At 35.4% G+C, this 19171-nt stretch overlaps 2 non-coding genes across 2 annotated transcripts; one reads left to right on the top strand and one right to left on the bottom strand.

Moving 5' to 3' along the window:
* Window positions 1-894: 894 nt before the first annotated feature.
* LOC115210009 lies at window positions 895-1001 on the bottom strand. Its single transcript, XR_003881373.1, has one exon. It is a non-coding gene; the product is annotated as a U6 spliceosomal RNA (small nuclear RNA).
* Window positions 1002-9555: 8554 nt separating this feature from the next.
* Window positions 9556-9657, top strand: LOC115210024. Its single transcript, XR_003881385.1, has one exon. It is a non-coding gene; the product is annotated as a U6 spliceosomal RNA (small nuclear RNA).
* Window positions 9658-19171: the final 9514 nt, after the last annotated feature.

Genomic DNA, 19171 nt, shown 5'->3' on the forward strand with positions numbered 1-19171 from the left:
GTACACTGTAATTAACAATGGCAGGATAAGGTAAGCTGATTTATCTAATCCTGTCATTTATAAATAAATTTCATTCCCCAAATCATTAACAAAAAAAAAAAGAAATTCTTTGAAGCAAGGATATCATAGCTCAATTTATGTGTTTTGCAAGGCAATAATTAATATCAGTTTCAAATTTTAGCACAAGGCCAGCAGGTTTGGGAGAGGAATTAAATTGATTAAATCGACCCCAGTGTTCAACTGGTACTTATTTTATCAACCATGAAAGGATGAAAGACAAAGTCAACTCTGATAGAATTTGAACTCAGAATGTAAGGATAGACAAAATGCCACTAAGCATTCCACCTGGCATGCTAACAATTCTGCCAGCTTGCTGACTTAAATTTTTAGCATTCATATTGTTTTGAATTAATTATGCATCATCTTATAGCTTCAAGATTTCAATGATGTGATTGTTTATTTTTAGAATGACATTGTAGGGTAGGTGTGAGAAACCAGATCTAGATAGTTTGAACATAAACAGGTAAAATATTTCGGCTGGATATCTCTTTTACTTGTTTCAGTCATGTGATTGTGGCCATGCTGGAGCACCACCATTTTTTAGTCAAGCAAATCGACCCCAGGACTTATTCTTTGTAAGCCTAGTACTTATTCTATCGGTCTCTTTTGCCGAACCGCTAAGTTACAGGGACGTAAACACAGCAGCATGGGTTGTTAAGCAATGTTGGGGGGGGGGACAAACACAGACACACAAACATACACACACACACACACACTCAGGTTGGCCTGAGGCTATAGTAGAAGATGCTTGCCCAAGGTTCCACGCAGTGGGACTGAACCCGGAACCATGTGGTTGTTAAGCAAGCTACTTACCACATAGCCACCCCTGCGCCTAAAAATATGGAATGCTTCCCAAATTTGTGTGTCATCCTTGCGCAGGGGCCATGCTAATCTTCTCTGTATCATTCCAATTTTAGAATATGTACCGCCATAGGTAGTACATATGGTGAGTTAAAATGCTAAAGGGTTAAGGTGATAATTAATATTAATGACTGATCTGAAATTTTAGATAGTAATTATCATTCCCATCTCCACCTTCTCCTTACCATCAACATCACTCTCTCTCTCGTTCCCTCTCCCTTTCACTCTCTCCCGCTCACTCTGTTGCTCTCTCTCCCCTAATCCATTCAATTTAATCTCTTCAGCCTATTATGATTTAAGTAAGATGTCATTTTTTTTTTTCATAAAATATTACAGTAAAATTTCAAATGGGTCATGTCCTCTTTTCATTTTTTGTGGCTTTAACTCTTTAGCATTTAATCCAACCATATCTGACCCAAATATTCTACCTGTTTTATATTAAAACTAATCAGATCCAACCTCTCACACCTACCCTACAATGTTATTCTAAAAATATACAAACACACCATAGAAATTTCAAAGCTATAAAATAATGCATGATTAATTCAAAACAATATGAACAAATAACATTTACCTTTCACAAAGAAGTCTCAATGCTAAAGGGTTAAACACAGCTGAAGTTCATGACATGTTCCACATTTTTGAAAAGTTTACCAAATTTTTACATGAAACAAAAAAGTGAAGCTGAGAGCAAAGAACAAATAATCTGCACAAATCATCATCATCATCATCATCATCATCCACATTTTAATATTCATTTTTATGTTTGCATGGGTCAGACAGAATATACTGAGGTGGATTTTCTATGACTGGATGCCCTTCCTGTTGCCAACCCTCATTTGCTTCCAAGTAAGGTAATATTTCCCCCATGACCAGGCATGTTTCCACAGGATACTGGAAACAAAAGACACGGCTTGCATAACGGTGAACACTTGTTTGCAACTATCACGCAATGTTAGGTCAAGGAAACACAAACACATGTGTATACACACGCATACACACACACACACACACACACATACACACACATCTAATGGTTTTTAGTAAGCAGTGTCGATTTTTACACTTCTGTAAATGATAATAATAATAATAATAATAATAATAATAATAATAATAATATTTTATAAGCTTATAAGCGATCACTGTGCAATGACTTAGAAAATAGTCTAACATTGAGGCATATAAGACCACAACAGAAAAAAGTAGGAAACCCTACTTTTTTCCATCGAGGCCTTAGATGCACCAATATTAGACTATTTTCTCTAGTTATTACACAGTGATTGCTTATAAGCTTTAAGCTCATAAAATATTATCATCATTACTATTATTATTATTATTATTATTATTATTATTATTATTATTATTATTTTTATTTTCATATTTATTATATATATGTGTGTATGTGTGTATAATATATATATAGGCGTAGGAATGGCTGTGTGGTAAGTAGCTTGCTTATGAACCACACAGTTCTGGGTTCAGTCCCACTACATGTCACCTTGGGCAAGTGTCTTCTACTATAGCCTCAGGCCGACCAAAGCCTTGTGAGTGGATTTGGTAGACAGAAACTGAAAGAAGCCCGTTGTATATTTGTATATGTATATATATATATATATATATATATATATATGTATATATATATATTTAATCATATCAAAGGGAAATGGAAATTAATTAAGATTTACATTTCCAGAGGTCTAATGTGTAAAAATTTAGTCCAAAAGACTATATATTAGTCATACGATATAGTGTATATTTAAACACATGAGGAATCCACTCATAGAAATGAGTGTTGAATTCCTATATATATATATATTTATATATATATATATGTGTGTTATATATATATATGTGTGTGTGTGTGTATGTATGTTATATGTTTGTGTGTCCCCCAACATCACTTGACAACCGATGCTGGTGTGTTTACGTCCCCATAAATTAGCAGTTCAGCAAAAGAGAACGATAGAATAAGTACTAGGCTTACAAAGAATAAGTCGTGGGGTCAGTTTGCTTGACTAAAGGCAGTGCTCCAGCATGGCCACAGTCAAATGACTGAAACTTGTAAAAGAGTATATATATACATATATATATTCACAACAGGCTTCTTTCGGTTTCTATGTACCAAATACACTCAAAAGGCTATGCTTGGCCTGGGTTTATAGTAGAAGACACTTGCCGAAGGTATCACACAGTCAGAATGATTGCAGAACCATGTGGCTGGGAAGCAAACTTCTTGGTGCACAGTCACATTTGTGCAAATGGTAATAGAAAACAAATGCTGCAAACATAGGGTGTTTAATACTAGGAATGATAACTGCATAGAGAACAAGAAATAAGTATATAAAAATGCAAAATCATGCTATGATGTAGGCCAACAGAACACAGACATTCTCAAGTACCATCACTTCTTCTTGGCACAACTGAAAGGAAAGATGTAATCAGAAAATGTTAATAGCTACAAACAGTATGAATAAATATCATATAGAGAAAAAGATGGTGATTTTAACCTAGTAACATTATCTTTGATGTAGTCAAAGAAACATCTTCTGGTAAAGCTGTTTGAAGTCTACAGATCTCTACTGTTCATTCCCTGTGGGTTTAACCCTTTTCCTAACGACTCACGACAAGCTGGTTCAATGTTATAAACTTCTTGTTTAAAGTAATCTAAATTAAAATTTCCCATTAAAATTTCTTAATAATGACAAAAAATGATAGCCTGGCTGTATGGTAAGAAGCTTGCTTTTCAACCACATGGTTCCAGGTTCAGTCTCACTGTGTGGAACCTTGGGCAAGTGTCTTCTACTATAGCCTCAGGCCAACCAAAGCCTTGTGAGTGAATTTGGTAGAAGGAAACTGAAAGAAGCCTGTCATATATATATATGTGTGTGTGTATACGTATGTATTTATGAGTGTGTGTCTGTATTCGTCCCCACCACCATCACTTGACAACCAATGCTGGTGTGTTTATGTCACTGTAACCTAGCAGTCTGGCAAAAGAGAATGATAAAATAAGTACTAGGCTTAGAAAAGAATAAGTCCTCGGTTTAATTCCTTCAACTAAAACCCTTTAAGGAAGTGCTCCAGCGTGGTCACAGTCAAATAACTGAAACAAGTAAAAGAATAAAAGACTACTGTTTTGTTTAAAACTAAACCTAGTGTTACAGTTCTGTCTATAACTGTTGTTTCAACTGTCCATCACTTTGTTCCCTCAACATAAATTATTTTTGGTTTTTCATGTAATCCTTTAGCATTCAAACAAAACTGGCACTCTGTTGGTTACGGCAACAAGGGTTCCAGTTTATCAAATCATCAGAACGGCCTGCTTTGTGAGATTAATGTGCAAGTGGCTGAGCTGTCCACAAACATGTGTACCCCTTAACATAGTTCTCAAAGATGACACAGCATGACACAGAATATGATAAGACCAGCCTTTTGAATTACAGGTACAACTCATTTTTGCCAGCTGAGTAGTCTGAAGCAATGTGAAATAGTCTCTTGCTCAAGGACATAACACACTGCCAGGAATCAAACTCATGACTTTACAATTGTGAGTTGATTACCCTAATCACTAAGCTATATGCCTTCATCCTTAAGAATTCAAACCAGCCATATCTGGCCAAAATATTTAAACTGTTTTATGTTGAAACTGGCCAGATCTGACCTCTCACACCAACCCTACAATGTCATTCTAAAATTAAACACTCACATCATCAAAATCTCTAAACTACTAGATAATGCAGAGCATACTGCCTTCATTCCTCTCTGGTCTATGCATGTCCTTTGCATTCAGAGTCCATGTCTCACTACCATGGAGTATAGCCATTCATACATAAGCATCATACAAGCTGCCTTTCACTCTGCGAGAAAGTCCTTTTGTTGCCAACAGAGGTAGTAGTTCTCTGAACTTCCTCCATCCTATTCTTATTCTAGAAACAATACTTCCAGAGCATCCACCACCATTACTAATTTGATCACCTAAGTAGCAGAAATTATCTACTACCTCAAGAGAGCCTCCTGAACACTTAAGAGAGTCTAAGTCCCGCATGCTCTTAGTGCTTATTGTTCCGGCACATCTGCCGCACATTAATACGACCTTATCTGCTAATCTACCTGTGATCCCACCGCATCTCTTATGTGTCCATAACTTACTCTGAGTGCAGCAAATGGAATTACTTCCCACTCCTTTCCTACATATTGAGCAGATCCACTTATCTAATGGAAAGAGAGACTAATCTGTTTATTTGCTAACAACAACCTTGGTCTTTGCTAGATTAACTCTAAGGCCCTTTGGTTCTAGGTTTTGTTTCCATATGTAACATGGGATTCCACAGTTCCTATCAACCAAATTTACGCACAAGACATTAGTCAGCTCAAAGCTATAGAAGAAGACACTTACTCAAGGTGCCGCACAGTAGGATTGAACCGAAACCTTGTGATTGGAAAGCGAACGTCTTAACCATACAGCCATATCTGCACCTGTGCAATATGATAACTAAACCTGTTTGAAGTACAAATGACGTATATATATATATATATATATATATATATATATATATGGAAAACAATAAAAAGCAAAAAAAAAAGGAAAACAAGATGATCATAGCTAGAACAGCTTTCATCATAGGTTTACTCAATCAAGGTTTAAAGAACAACAACAACAACAATTATAATAACTGCTGCTGCTACTACTACTACTACTACTGTAGCTATTGACGTTCTAACCAGACTCAAGAGCTATCATAAATTTCTAGAATTTGCTGGCTGCGTTCAGTTTTTATCAATCCAGTGATTAAAGATTCAGAAAATAAGAAACAAGCACAGCCATTATAATAAAGGTAATTCTAGAAGGAAAATGTAAAAGAATATATATATATATATATATATATATATATATATATATATATATATATATATATATATGTATGTATGTATGTATGTATGTATGTATGTATATATATGTATTTATATGTATATGTACGAATGCATATATATGTGTGTGTGTGTGGATATATATATATATATAATAAAATATACTTATAAATAAAATATACATGTATAATTATATATATATGCACAATAATATAAATATAAAATTAAATATATGTATATATATAATTATATATCTATATCTATATCTATATATATATATAATGAAATCAAGATGAAACTACATGCCAAGTTTTTGTATTGTGGGATATATTGAGTACTAGAAGACACAGATATTGGCTACCGTCTGATATCAGACATGAAAGTAATATATCTATTGTTTGGATTCAAAAGCAATGAGAATTTCTTGAGACTTTCATTGTGTATGGTTGAGATTAATAAAAAAAATTGTGTATGATTTGGAATAGATTATGGTTTTTGATGAATTAAGAGATTTTGCACACATACACACACATACACATAGACATGCACTCACACAAATATATACAAAGAGACACATACAGGTTCTTTTTGTTGTATAGTGACAGCACTTAGGTTTATTCTTAGATTTACTCACACATACATATATTCGTGTATGTCTATGTGTTTCATATTGAATATGCATAATATATTCATTCAGGTGTGTGTGTGTGTGTGTGTGTGTGTGTGCGTGCGTGCATGTGTGCGCACACGTGTGTGTGTAGTTGAGCAAGTGAAATTGGAAGTCTCAGTTAATTCTAATATGCTTAATAAATTTTGCTGTGCAAATAAATATTGGGTTGTCTGGAAAGTTCGTGCTGATTTTTAAAGGAAAGAAAAAGGCCATTACATTTTTAATCAACCAAATATGAACCATTTTGTTGCACAATACATCTCCATCTTTCCTTTAACTTGAAAATACCCTCTTCCCAGAAATGAGGTAGTTTCATGGCAAAGAATTCATCAAGGTATCTTTTTATGTTATCCAAGGAATTGAAATTTTTACCATTAACACTATTCTGCAGAGACCTGAATAAGTGGAAATCCAAAGGAGCAATATTTGGTGAATGTGGAGGGTGGGGTAACACATCCCAGCCGAGCTGCAGCAATTTTTGTCTGGTTCCCAAACCATCAAGTGCTGAAAATAAACTTTCTTATCTTCCGTTTTAAAGGGTTACAGAATTAACACAGGTTATAGGAACATAAATCTTCTTCCACGAAAAGATAGCTTAAACTGTGCTCTAAAGGGAGGTGTAGTCAAATCCTATTTTATGGACTCAACCATTTTTCTAAAATAAGTCGAAAGGTAAACTACTATAAATCGGCATGAACTTTCCGGACAACCCAATATAAAATCCATCCATCACTACTGAACTTCTTCTTGTTTCTTTAGTTTTATGTGTGTTTATGATGTGTGTTTTATCTTTTACCTTTCACTTGTTTCAGTCATTAGTTTGTAGTCATGCTGGGGCACTGCTTTGAAGAAGTTTTCATCACCTGTATTGACGCCAGTTTCTTATTTTTAAAAGCCTGTTACTTATTCTGTCAATCTCTTTTGCCAAACTGGTAAACACACCAGCACCAGTTGTCAGGCGTGTGTATGATGGCCTTCTTTCAATTTCCATCAGCCAAATCTACTCACAAGGCTTTGATTGGCCTGAGGCTATAATAGAAGACAACTTACCTAAGGTGTCACACAACAGTATTGAACTTGGAACCATAAGATTGGGAAGCAAGCTACTGACTGCACAGCCACACCTGCACCTATAGATATATTCTTTTATTCTTTTATTTGTTTCAGTCATTTGACTGTGCCATGCTGGAGCACTGCCTTTAGTCGAACAAATCAACCCAGGACTTATTCTTTGTAAGCCTGGTACTTATTCTATCAGTCTCTTTTGCTAAACCACTAAGTTATGGGGATGTAAATACACCAACATCAGTTGCCAAGTGATGGTGGGGGTACAAACACAGACACACAAGCATACACACACACACACACACACACACACACACACACACATATATATATATGCAATGGGCTTCTTTCAGTTTCCATCTATCAAATCCACACACAAGGCTTTGGTTGGCTCGAGGCTATAGTAGAAGACACTTGCCCAAGGTGCCACACAGTGGGACTGAACCCGGAACCAGGTGGTTGGTAAGCAACCTACTTACTGCACAGCCACTCCTGTGTCAAACAGCCACTCCTGTGTCAAACAGCCACTTGTATCTATATAGATAGATATTTTATAATTCTGTTTAGCCAAAGCATTAACAGTAAGCAGTAGTATCATTATCATCATTTTAATGTCCACTTTTCCATGTTTACATGCACTGGATGGAATTCATAATGGCAAATTTCCTACAGCTGGATTTCCTCAACACTAAGCATATTTTCACAGAAGATTGTAAACAGAAAACACCACTTGAATGATGGTGACACTTATTTACAGCTATCACATGATATCAAGACAGGGAGGGAAACATACATACATACATACATACATACATACACACACACATACATACATACATACATACATACATACATACATACATACATACATACATACATACATGATGTGCACTTTTCAGTTTCTGTCTACCAAATCCATTCACAAGGCAGCTTGGAGCTATATATAGCAAAAGACACTTGTACAAGGTGCCACATAGTGGGATCGAACCCAGAACCATGTGGCTGGGAAGCAAACTTCTCAACCACACAGCCATACCTGCATTTAACATCATCATCATTTAGTGTTCATATTGCATGCTGGCATGGGCTGGACTATTGATATAGAATTATGCTGCATGTGTATACATGTATATAAGCATGATGTATGTGTATAATTCACATTGACTGGCCGGAATTCATAATGGCAAATTTCCTACAGCTGGATGCCCTTCCTAATCCCACCCACACTTGTTTCCAAGTAAGGTAATATTTCCCCAGCACCAAGCATGTTTTCACAGAAGATTGGAAATGGATTTTAATTTGAATATTTATAAACAGTTTTATACTTAAACCTATTAATTCAGGAATATTACTATTCACATTAAAATAATAGGTAACATAACCAGTAATTCATTGAATATTTTCTATCCCTTAAGGTGGTTATTTTAACCTCTATTTAAACTTATATATATATATATATAATATATATATATATATATAATATATATATATATATATGTATGTATGTATGTATGTATGTATGTATGTATGTATATGTATATATATATATATTATATATATATATATATTATATATATATATATATATATATGGCGTTAGGAAGGGCATCCAGCTGTAGAAACTCTGCCAGATGAAGTTTGGAGCCTGGTGCGGCCGTCTGGTTTGCCAGCACTCAGTCAAAATCGTCCAACCCATGCTAGCCTGGAAAGCGGACTTTAAACGATGATGATGATGATTATGATATATATATATATGTAGATGTATATGCATGCACATGCACACATTCACATGTATGCATATAGATGCAGCTAGATAGATACATGCATTTGTGTAAATATGGATGAACAAATCAGCATTGTGTCTATGCATAAATTTATATGTAGATATATTACCCATGAATGTGTGTGTGTATGTGTGTGTGTGCAAGAGAGAAAGGAAGCTGCAAGCATTTGAAAAGTATAATTATGTGTATGCATGTATGTATGTATTATGTATGTATGTATGTATGCATGCATGCATGTATATACAACATATACAGCAATATTTATTCTAAAATTGGAATGATACAGAGAAGATTAGTATGGCCCCTATGCAAGGATGACACACAAATTTGTGAAGCATTCCATATTTTTTCAGGTGCAGGTATGGCTGTGTGTTAAGAAGCTTACTTCCCAACCACATGGTTCCAGGATCAGTTCCACAGTGTGGCACCTTGGGCAAGCGTCTTCTACTATAGCCTTAGGTTGACCAAAGCCTTGTGAGTGGATTTGGTAGATGGAAACTGAAAGAAGCCCATCATGTATATATATATATTATATATATATATACATATGTATGTATGTATGTATATATTTTTATATATATATGTGTGTGTGTGTGTGTGTGTGTGTGTGTGTGTATATGTCTGTGTGTTTGTGTTTTGTCCCTCCACCATCACTTGACAACCAGTGTTGGTGAGTTTATACCAGCTTAATGTTTTGGCAAAAGAGACCGACAGAATCGGCACCAGGCTTATAAAGAATAGGTCCCAGGATCAGTTTCCTCGACTAAAATCCTTTAAGGTGGTGCTCCAGCATGGCTTCAGTCAAATGACTGAAACATGCAAAAGAATAAAAGAATAAAAGAATATATATACACACACACATATATATGTGTGTGTGTGAGAGAGTGTGTGCATGTGCATGTGTGTATGTATATATGCATGTATGTATGTATGTATGTATGTATGTATGTATGCATGCATGCATGTATGCATATGCATGTATATATATATATTATGTATGTATGTATATATATATATATATGTCTGTGTGTGTGTATGTATGTATTCATACAAACATATATGCATACATAAATGTATGAGAGAGAGAAAGAAAGAACGAGATACATTATTTTATTAAACTGGTAACTAATGTTGGATTTTTTTTATTATTATTGCAACCAGCTTAAAAATCTTCATATTATTAAACACCATTTAGAAGAATGAAATCCTCAAAGAATTTCTTTCTGTAGGAAAACTGTTGAGTACACTAATAACATTACAGTCGAATTTAAGTTTCCATGGAAAATATTACAATCAAATTTGGAAAAAATCTGTTTTGGACAGGATTTGAGTTTCATTTCCATGGCAACACATCCTTCTCCTCTCCCAAGGCAATCATTCACTCTACATCAGCAAATGATAATGATTGGAGTATGAAATCTTAATGTGGACTTTCTAGAAGAATTATCTCATTTTTTTTAGGAGACAGATAGTGAGGAAAAGTAGATGGAAAATAATCATAGATTTGTAAATCTTCAGCTGTATGGTTGGTAGTGTTAGGTATTTTGGTAGGAGTAAGTGGTAGGAATGGAAGCTAAAAAGTGTGTTAAGTGGAGTAAGTAATTAAAAAGATAGTTGGTGATAGGAGAAAATAATAGCATTGTGAGGGGAATGAGAAACAATGTGTGAAGGTTTAAAGAGAGGGAGAAAGTGTGAAGACTTAGAGAAAGAGAGAGAGAGAGGGGGGTTGGTAAGAGAGTGAGAGGGAGAGAGAGCGTTCAGTGAGAGAATGAGAGGGAGAGAGAGAGTGGGTTCAGTGAGAGAGTGAGAGGAAGGAGAGAGAAGGTGAGAAAATTGAAGGAGAGAAAGAAAGAGTGAAGATTTAGAGAGAAAGAGAGAGAGTGTGTGTGTGAGTAAAGAGTTAGTGAGAGGAAAAAGCATAAAGAGAGAGGGGGGAGAAAGTGAAAATTTAGTGAGAAAACAAAAGAGAGAGAAGGAATGAAGATTTAAAGAGAGATAGAAAGAGCAGAAAAGGATAGTAAAAACTGAATTAGAAAGCAGAGTGAAGATTTACAGAGAGAGAGGGAGAGAGAGAGGGAGAGAGAGAGAGAGAAGCAGTGGAAGAGAATAATTAGAGAGAGTGAGAAAGAGTAAACTAGACAGAGAAAGAGAGGAATGCATGAAGATTTTTAAAAAAGTAGAAAGAGAGAGAGAGAGAGAGAGAGACAGAGAGAGAGAGAGAGAGAGAGAGAGAGAGAGAGAGAGAACATTTAGCTGGAAGACAGAGTAAAGATTTACAGAGAGAAAAGGAGAAATTAAGAACAAAAAAAGATTAGATATTTAGAAAGAAGGGGAAAAGGAAAGTGAAGATTTAAAGACAAGAAAAGAGTGTAGATTGAAAGGGAGGAAGATAGAAAAGAATGTGCAGAAGCAATGAATAAGAAATATGACATCTCTGTCAATGTTTCTTTTCCTCCAGAAATGGCTTCCTTATCAATGCTATTGATGGTTTGTTTAGTTACTATCTCCCAACATCATCTACCAACAGTAATATACCTTCAAACTTCCCTTCTTATCTCTTCTAATATTATGCTGTTACTAATGACACTTTCCTCTTTAACTCATAAGGACTCTAAAATGACTAGGTGTATTTGACTGTCATATACATTCGTTAGGTCTTCTTTTTTTTTTTTTTACTTGACTTTGTAGTATTAGTTAGTTGGTAGATATCAACGAAGGAAGATTCTACATTGTCTATGTCCTTTGAATTGGAACATGATGCTGCTCTGTTGTAATGTTAATTTCCTAGCTATTGCTGAGATTCATTTACAGCAACGTGATATGAAGCGTTTTTGTTGTGCGTGCTACGAAATCCATGTCACCACAGTTATATTGCAATACTACACAGTGGCTGTGTGTGCTATCTCATCCTCATTGCCACTGTTATATCACACATTCTGATGACCTCTACTCAACTCCTGATGTCTAGACTTCTCCCTCTATATCTACGTATTGGGCTAGCCTTCTTCATCGTCTGGTGGCATCCACACAACAGTTTCCTTAAAAACACAATGCACCAACCAGTCTGGCAATTGAAACCATTATCTTGCAATTATGCATGCAGCATCTTAACCACTAGGTCATACACCTTCACTTTCACCACCAAGGATTGTTATTTAAATATATTTTCTCTTGAACTCCCAAGTTTTTAAAAGGCTGCTCTACTCAATAAACTGACTTTCTTAACCAACAACTTTCCTTTTCCTTCTCTCTATTGAAAGAAATATATATAACTGAGTAATTACCATATTTTCCAGCATACAATTTGACATGGTATATAGTGTAAGCATGTAGTATAAGCATGCAAACATTGTCTCTATTTTTCTAAATCCTTCTGTATTTCACATGGACGTTTGGGTCCTCCAGAGTCATCTCAGTATATAGGTTGAGCTTCCTTTTTTGACTGTAAAATTTGGTCTGAAAAATTTGATTCCTATGCCAGAAAATGCACTATACATTTCAAACTTTTGAAAACACACTTTACAAAGCCTCAATATTACTTGCTGACCTCCCAAGTGCCTGAACGTGCCAGCATGGGACACATCTTTCGTTTTGCATTCTATGACTTTCAACTGTCTTCTTACTAAATGATCTTCTCATTCAATATCTATAAAACAGTCATATAATTATCCTTTCCTTATGTTTTCCTTTTCAGAGTAAACCATCAACAATGTTTAGCAATAAAGTAGTGTTACAATAAGGGACTCAAATTCTGCTGTAATTTTTATTGCAAAAATACTTAATCTTATCGTTAACAAGATGAATGTTTCTATGGCGGCAAGCTGGCAGAAATGTTAGCACACTGGACAAAATGCTTAGCAGTATTTTGTCTGCCGTTACGTTCTGAGTTCAAATTCCGCCGAGGTCAACTTTGCCTTTCATCCTTACGGGGTCGATTAAATAAGTACCAGTTTCACACTGGGGATCGATGTAATCGACTTAATCCGTTTGCCTGTCCTTGTTTGTCCCCTCTGTGTGTAGCCCCTTGTGGGCAGTAAAGAAATAAGATGAATGTTTCTATTGCTATGGACGGCAAAGAAATTATGTATACTCCCAGATAATTTGAAGTTTATATGAGGTGTTGGGGATCAGGTAGCTGCCATCATGTTTCTTGGAGTTAGCTAGTTAGGATGTGTTGTTGTTATAATCATAGTCCATTGTTTTGGTGTTGTGACTCATCCCTAGTTTGCTTGCTGGTAAACTGCTACCATTAGCTGACTGCCGTGTAGTGGCTAATATGCACTGAATCTATGGCAATGCTTCTGGTCAGAGAGGACATGCCAAAGATGAAATCATTATTAGATTCAGTTCCACAAGAAGTCTTGAATGGTTAGATATTTCGATAACATTGGTAACATTTGAGCAAATCACAACCATGTTCTTCAGTTGTTGCTTTTATTATAAGTTTTTTTGTTTTGCATTGTATATAGTAATCTAGGTTCAATTTCTAAGTTTTGCAATTGCTAAATATTCTTGCTACAGTAATATAAGCATGGTTTACCTATTATAGCTGAAGGATAGTGGTGAAGTGGTGGTAGTGCAGCTGCTACTGCTGCTACTGCACAGTGTTTCTTTCTCCTCTTGAATATCTCCAAGTTTCAAAATTTCTAACAATACTTATTACAGCTGACTGATATCTACATCTTGGAAACCGTATCTTGTCTGTTCATCACTTAATTATGTCTTTCAAGTCTTTTAACCAACTACATTAAATGTATGGGCTTATATGCATACATCTCCATCAAAGTACACGCACACTCACCCTCCCATATACATATATACATGCAAGTTTCTCTCCATCTGTTTATATGTATGTATACACCTCTGTCTTTCTCTCTTCATGTATATGTACACACACACACTCACACGCAATATGTGTGTGTACTCACACAAAAGTAAATAAAGGAGGGACGAACAGAAGGAACAAAGTGTAGCAGTGAGTGGGGTGGTCTCTTTAATTTTGCCTGGGACAATCTCTCAAGAATTGAAAACATTGTAAATGCATCCAGACAATGATGTAAAATAGTTGGCAATAAGAAAAATATCAAGCTTAAGAGCCATGCCAAAAATGGGAAAAGGATGAAGGAGAGACATTGACTTTACAAGCCCTAGTGGATGTGATTTCATTTTTTTTTTCATTGAGTTGTTGCTATCTAGTTAAATTGCAGGTCAGCCCTGATTGAAGGAACTCCAGCTGTGACCATTCTACTCATCTATATATACAGAACTACACTGCTAAATGAGGCCATCCCTTGCTAAGATGGTAGGATGTGAGCTGAGGGATATTTGACTGCAATTTCTTACACTTTAGAGTACGCCATAGTAGCTCCTTCATTGAATGTCTCTTGTTGATATCCCAGAAATTACTGAAGCTTGGATATCCAAATGATTTATTCAATAATTACAAAGCATGATAGAGAAACAAAAAAAAAACTATTTCCTTCTTTTAAATTCTGTTTTAAGCAAGTTATGACTACATGATCCATTACCATTCAACATTATGTAACATGGTGGGAATGTTACTGGTCATATGAAAAATTAAATCTGCCATATGGCAAACAAACGGAACTAGAAATATGTCCTTATATTCTTCTTATTGCTTTTTTTTTTACACGGCCTGATGTTTCAACTTTCAGTACACTTACCTCAGATATTGGTAGATGTAACAGTTGAGTGCAAAATGCCCTTAAATAACTGAGCATATATAAATGTAGGAATAAAATGTAGTTTTCTTTGGTTTTTATTCCTTAGATTTTTTTCTTTAATGTTGAGTTGAATGTTATTATAAGGAAATGGTAAGGAAGTGTTATTGAATGTAGCAAAAGGAAGAAAAAAGAAAAATTAAGGACAAGAATTTGAGGTGATTAGTGATGGTTTGCAGTCTCCTCCTAGTTCACAATCAGATATAGCACTATTGTATTCAGTATTATAGCTATAATGATATTATTGAACTGTCTATATTTACAATCAATTGTTTCATCTGTTTTTATTCCATGGTGAGCATGCAAAGGTCATGAACACACGCCACCTACACATTTCCGTACCACTCCTTCTTCTCATCTTCTTTCCTCTTTTCCTTCCTTTTTTCTCATCTTCATTCCTCTCTTCTTCCTTCTTTCTTTCAAATAAGATAAAAAAAATATGTTCAAATTCTCTCACAAATACAGGCATACCTCATCCTATGCAGGTAATTAGTTCCAAGACATGTGACTTGGCCACACTGGACAGTGTAGTTCTGTATATACAGATGAGTGGAATGGTCACAGTGGGAGTGCCTTCCATCAGGGATGACCTATGATGCAACAAGACATGTGACTTGAAAAATGATTTAACATAAAAAGACATTTTTACAAATTCATTTTAAAAAATTCTTCTGTTTTAATAAGTGGCTTGTACATATTTTCACACATATTTTATTTGGTTTTGTGCTTCATGGTAGGCTGTTTTTTTTTATATTTAGATGTTTTTAAAAAAATTTCATGCTTTTAAAAGTTCACTGAGACTGATATAAAGCTGCATAAACTGACAGAAGTTGAGGTTTATTTTTCTGTTAAATTCTTCAAAAAACGTAAAATCAAAAGAGACATAACTTGAAACAATGCAAGTTGAAATATGCCTGTTTTCTATTGATACTTTTCACTTGTTAGTTTCTTCTTGCTGATCAAATACTCTATTATATCGGATGAATCTCAAACTAGCTGATATATCATTTGGACAATATACAATGATTAGAATTGCAGCCATTGGGACTGTATTGTATTGCTGGCATTGCAGTCATACAGTTCTATGGCAGGCAAGAATAATTATCAATATTAGATAAAAATCTAATGATTATTCCAACTTAATGGAGAGTGAGAAAGTAGATCACTGAAAATGATCAGACTTTAGTTAATGAAAATTCTAGGTTTGTTTGCCCTTAGACATTCAGAATAATTAGATATCACTAATTAATGCCTGAAGTTAAGATCAGGTCAACAGAAACTATTTGTAAATCCTGTACATTCAAAGGTTATTATGTTACAATTTGTTGGGTTTTTTATTATTCGTATTTTTGCCTTGTTTTAATGCATTTGTAACTGAGGTCTGAATTTAGATCATTTACATGTAGTTGTTATTTTTATTTAACTCCCAGATTTATCAAAGACATTCATCCAGTCTTCATACCATCTAGATTTCATTCAGGAATAATGTATCAAAGATTACATTATTCAATGTGTGCTTTTATTTTAAGGCAGTGGTGTAAGGTTTGAAGAAGATTTAGCTGCTCTTCCTATTCCTAGCAGATCAAGCAACCATATAGTGGCTTGCAGGTGTATGCATGTGTATGCATGTGTATGTGTGTTTGCAATATATATTAAAGTTGAAAAATAGGCATCAATCTGGTTGTGTGGTTACAAATTTTGCCATAGAAACATGTGGTTTTGATCCCATCCCACAGAGTGACACCTTAAACAGGTGTCTTTCGCTACAAGCTGACCATAGCTGTGTGAGTAAATTTTGATGTGTGGAAACTATACAGAGGTCCACTGGGGCCATGTGGTTAGGAATAGGTGCAAATTCAGTTCCACCATGGACAAATGTTTTCTACTACAACCCAGCACTGACCAAAATCTTGTGAATGGATTTGGTAGAAAGAAACTGAAAGAAACCTATTCCCTCCTCTCTGTTAGGAAGCATAAGCACCTACACACATATGTACACACACGCCAGAAACATCTACAGACCAAATTCAATCACATGACTTCAGTCAGCCTGAGGCTATAAGAGAAGTCATTTGCCCAAGGTGCCACCATTGGGGCTGAACTCAAAACCATGTGGCTGGGTAGCAAGCTTCCTAACCACACATCCACTTAATATATAAATGAGTAACGAAGACACACACACACACACACACACACATGAGTGTGATGGGTGAATTGTCGCCATTATCTTTCTTTGAAGATAGTCCACTATCTGCTTCATTGATGGCTGCAAGGTGCAATATCTTATTGCCTAGTGATATGTTCACAAAATTAAATGATTTGAATAAGTTATTGCAAGGAAACAGAAAAACTTTCGTTGATTGTAAATCATTTATCACTACTTTCATTTTGAAATTGGTATTGTATAAGATTAACATTTCAAAATGTCAATTCCATCAATTTCCACAACTTGATTCTTTGAAAGATGAATTGGTTGATGAGGATTTAGCTACATATCACAACTATTTACAATCATTGCATGATAACATGGTGGAGCAATTTCAAGATGTTATTGCGCTAAATATTCCAGATTAGTATAGCAATCCATTTGAAGTTGATGCAGTCAATTGTAAGGATGATGTTCAGGAGGAATTGATAGAATTACAAAATGACAATGATGCCACAATGCGATATCGCCATAATGACAAAGAAGGTTTGTGGTACTATCAGAGTATATTGAATTCCGAACCCATTCTGTGGAAACATCTGAAATTACTTTTGCTTGCCTTCCCTACCTCATATCTGGTTGCATCTGGTTTAGCCATGCAGGAACTTTATTTCTCCATAAAAGAATTGGACTGGATGTGACATGAGGAGACTTGTGGCTGAAGTTGACAAGTTTGAAACTGAATGAATCTGCACTAGATGCATCGCACCAGACACATGGTTCTTATTAAAAAGTTTTATCCTTTTCCTTTGTAATACAATCATTAATTATTTTTACATCAGTAGTTCTGATCAGTGGTTCATTTGGAGAAAATGAAAATCAGTGTAAAAGAAAGTGCAAGATTCCAGAAGTTAATCTGTCTGCATAATATAGAGTTAACGTTAGAATTTTATTCACACTAATGGCAAAACTAAACCCACAATAAGGGATTTGTAAACAACCGCATATTTAGTCCAAATGGCACTAACAGGGTAACAAGTCTACGATATAGTGTGTGTGTCAAATGATACAAGGGGGTGTTTTACTAGGGTATTTTGTGTTGGTGGGGGGTTGTGTCAGGAGGTTTTTAACACAGGTGGGCAATGGAGCATTTTTTGGCTGATAGGTGGGCAATATTAAAATTTGGCAAGAAAAGTTTGGGAAACACTGGTCTAAACCCTTGAAAGGTTTAGAGTGAAACAAGTAAAAGATAATACAAGATTAATTTATTTTTGCCAAAGTGTATTTAGAACTGCATTCATTATCCAACATGTTCTTTTATTTTCTCCAAGATAAGTGATAATATTTGATGTATTGTTAAATTAGCCACCATGATTGTTGGTTCTTTATATGAAACTCATCATTGCCATTTTCCTGAATGTATTCTCTTATTCAGTCATTTTATTCATTCTTGTATGAAATATTGATGTCACATTTGGACTGGTATTCCTTGATTAGGTTTCAAAGAGCACTTTTAACATTGTGAGCCCTGTTTTGGCAACTAAACTTCAACCCCTCTCTTCTGTTATCATCATCATCATCATCATCACCATATAATGTCTGTTTTCCTTGCTGGCATGGGTTGGACGGTTTGACATGGAGGTAGCTAGCAGGGAGCTGTCTGTTGTGGCATGGGTTCTATGGCTGGATGCCCTTCCTAATGCCAACCACTTTACAGAGTGTGCTGGGTGCTTTTTATGTGCCACCAGCATGGGTGAATTAATGTAGCACTGGCATGGGTACTTTTTAAGTGGCACCAGCACCTGAAAAGACAAGCCTGTATGTGTAGAAGACAGCAATTTTATTTAGCTTGACATGTCTTGTCAAGTACAGCAAATTGCCACATCTCCCAGTCCATTGTCATTTCCTCAGTGAAGCCCAGCATCTGAAGATCCTTTCTCACCCCTTTGTCCCATGTCTTCTTGGGTCTACCCCTT

This window comes from Octopus sinensis, linkage group LG3, assembly GCF_006345805.1.
Source record: "Octopus sinensis linkage group LG3, ASM634580v1, whole genome shotgun sequence".
Lineage (NCBI taxonomy): Eukaryota > Metazoa > Mollusca > Cephalopoda > Octopoda > Octopodidae > Octopus > Octopus sinensis.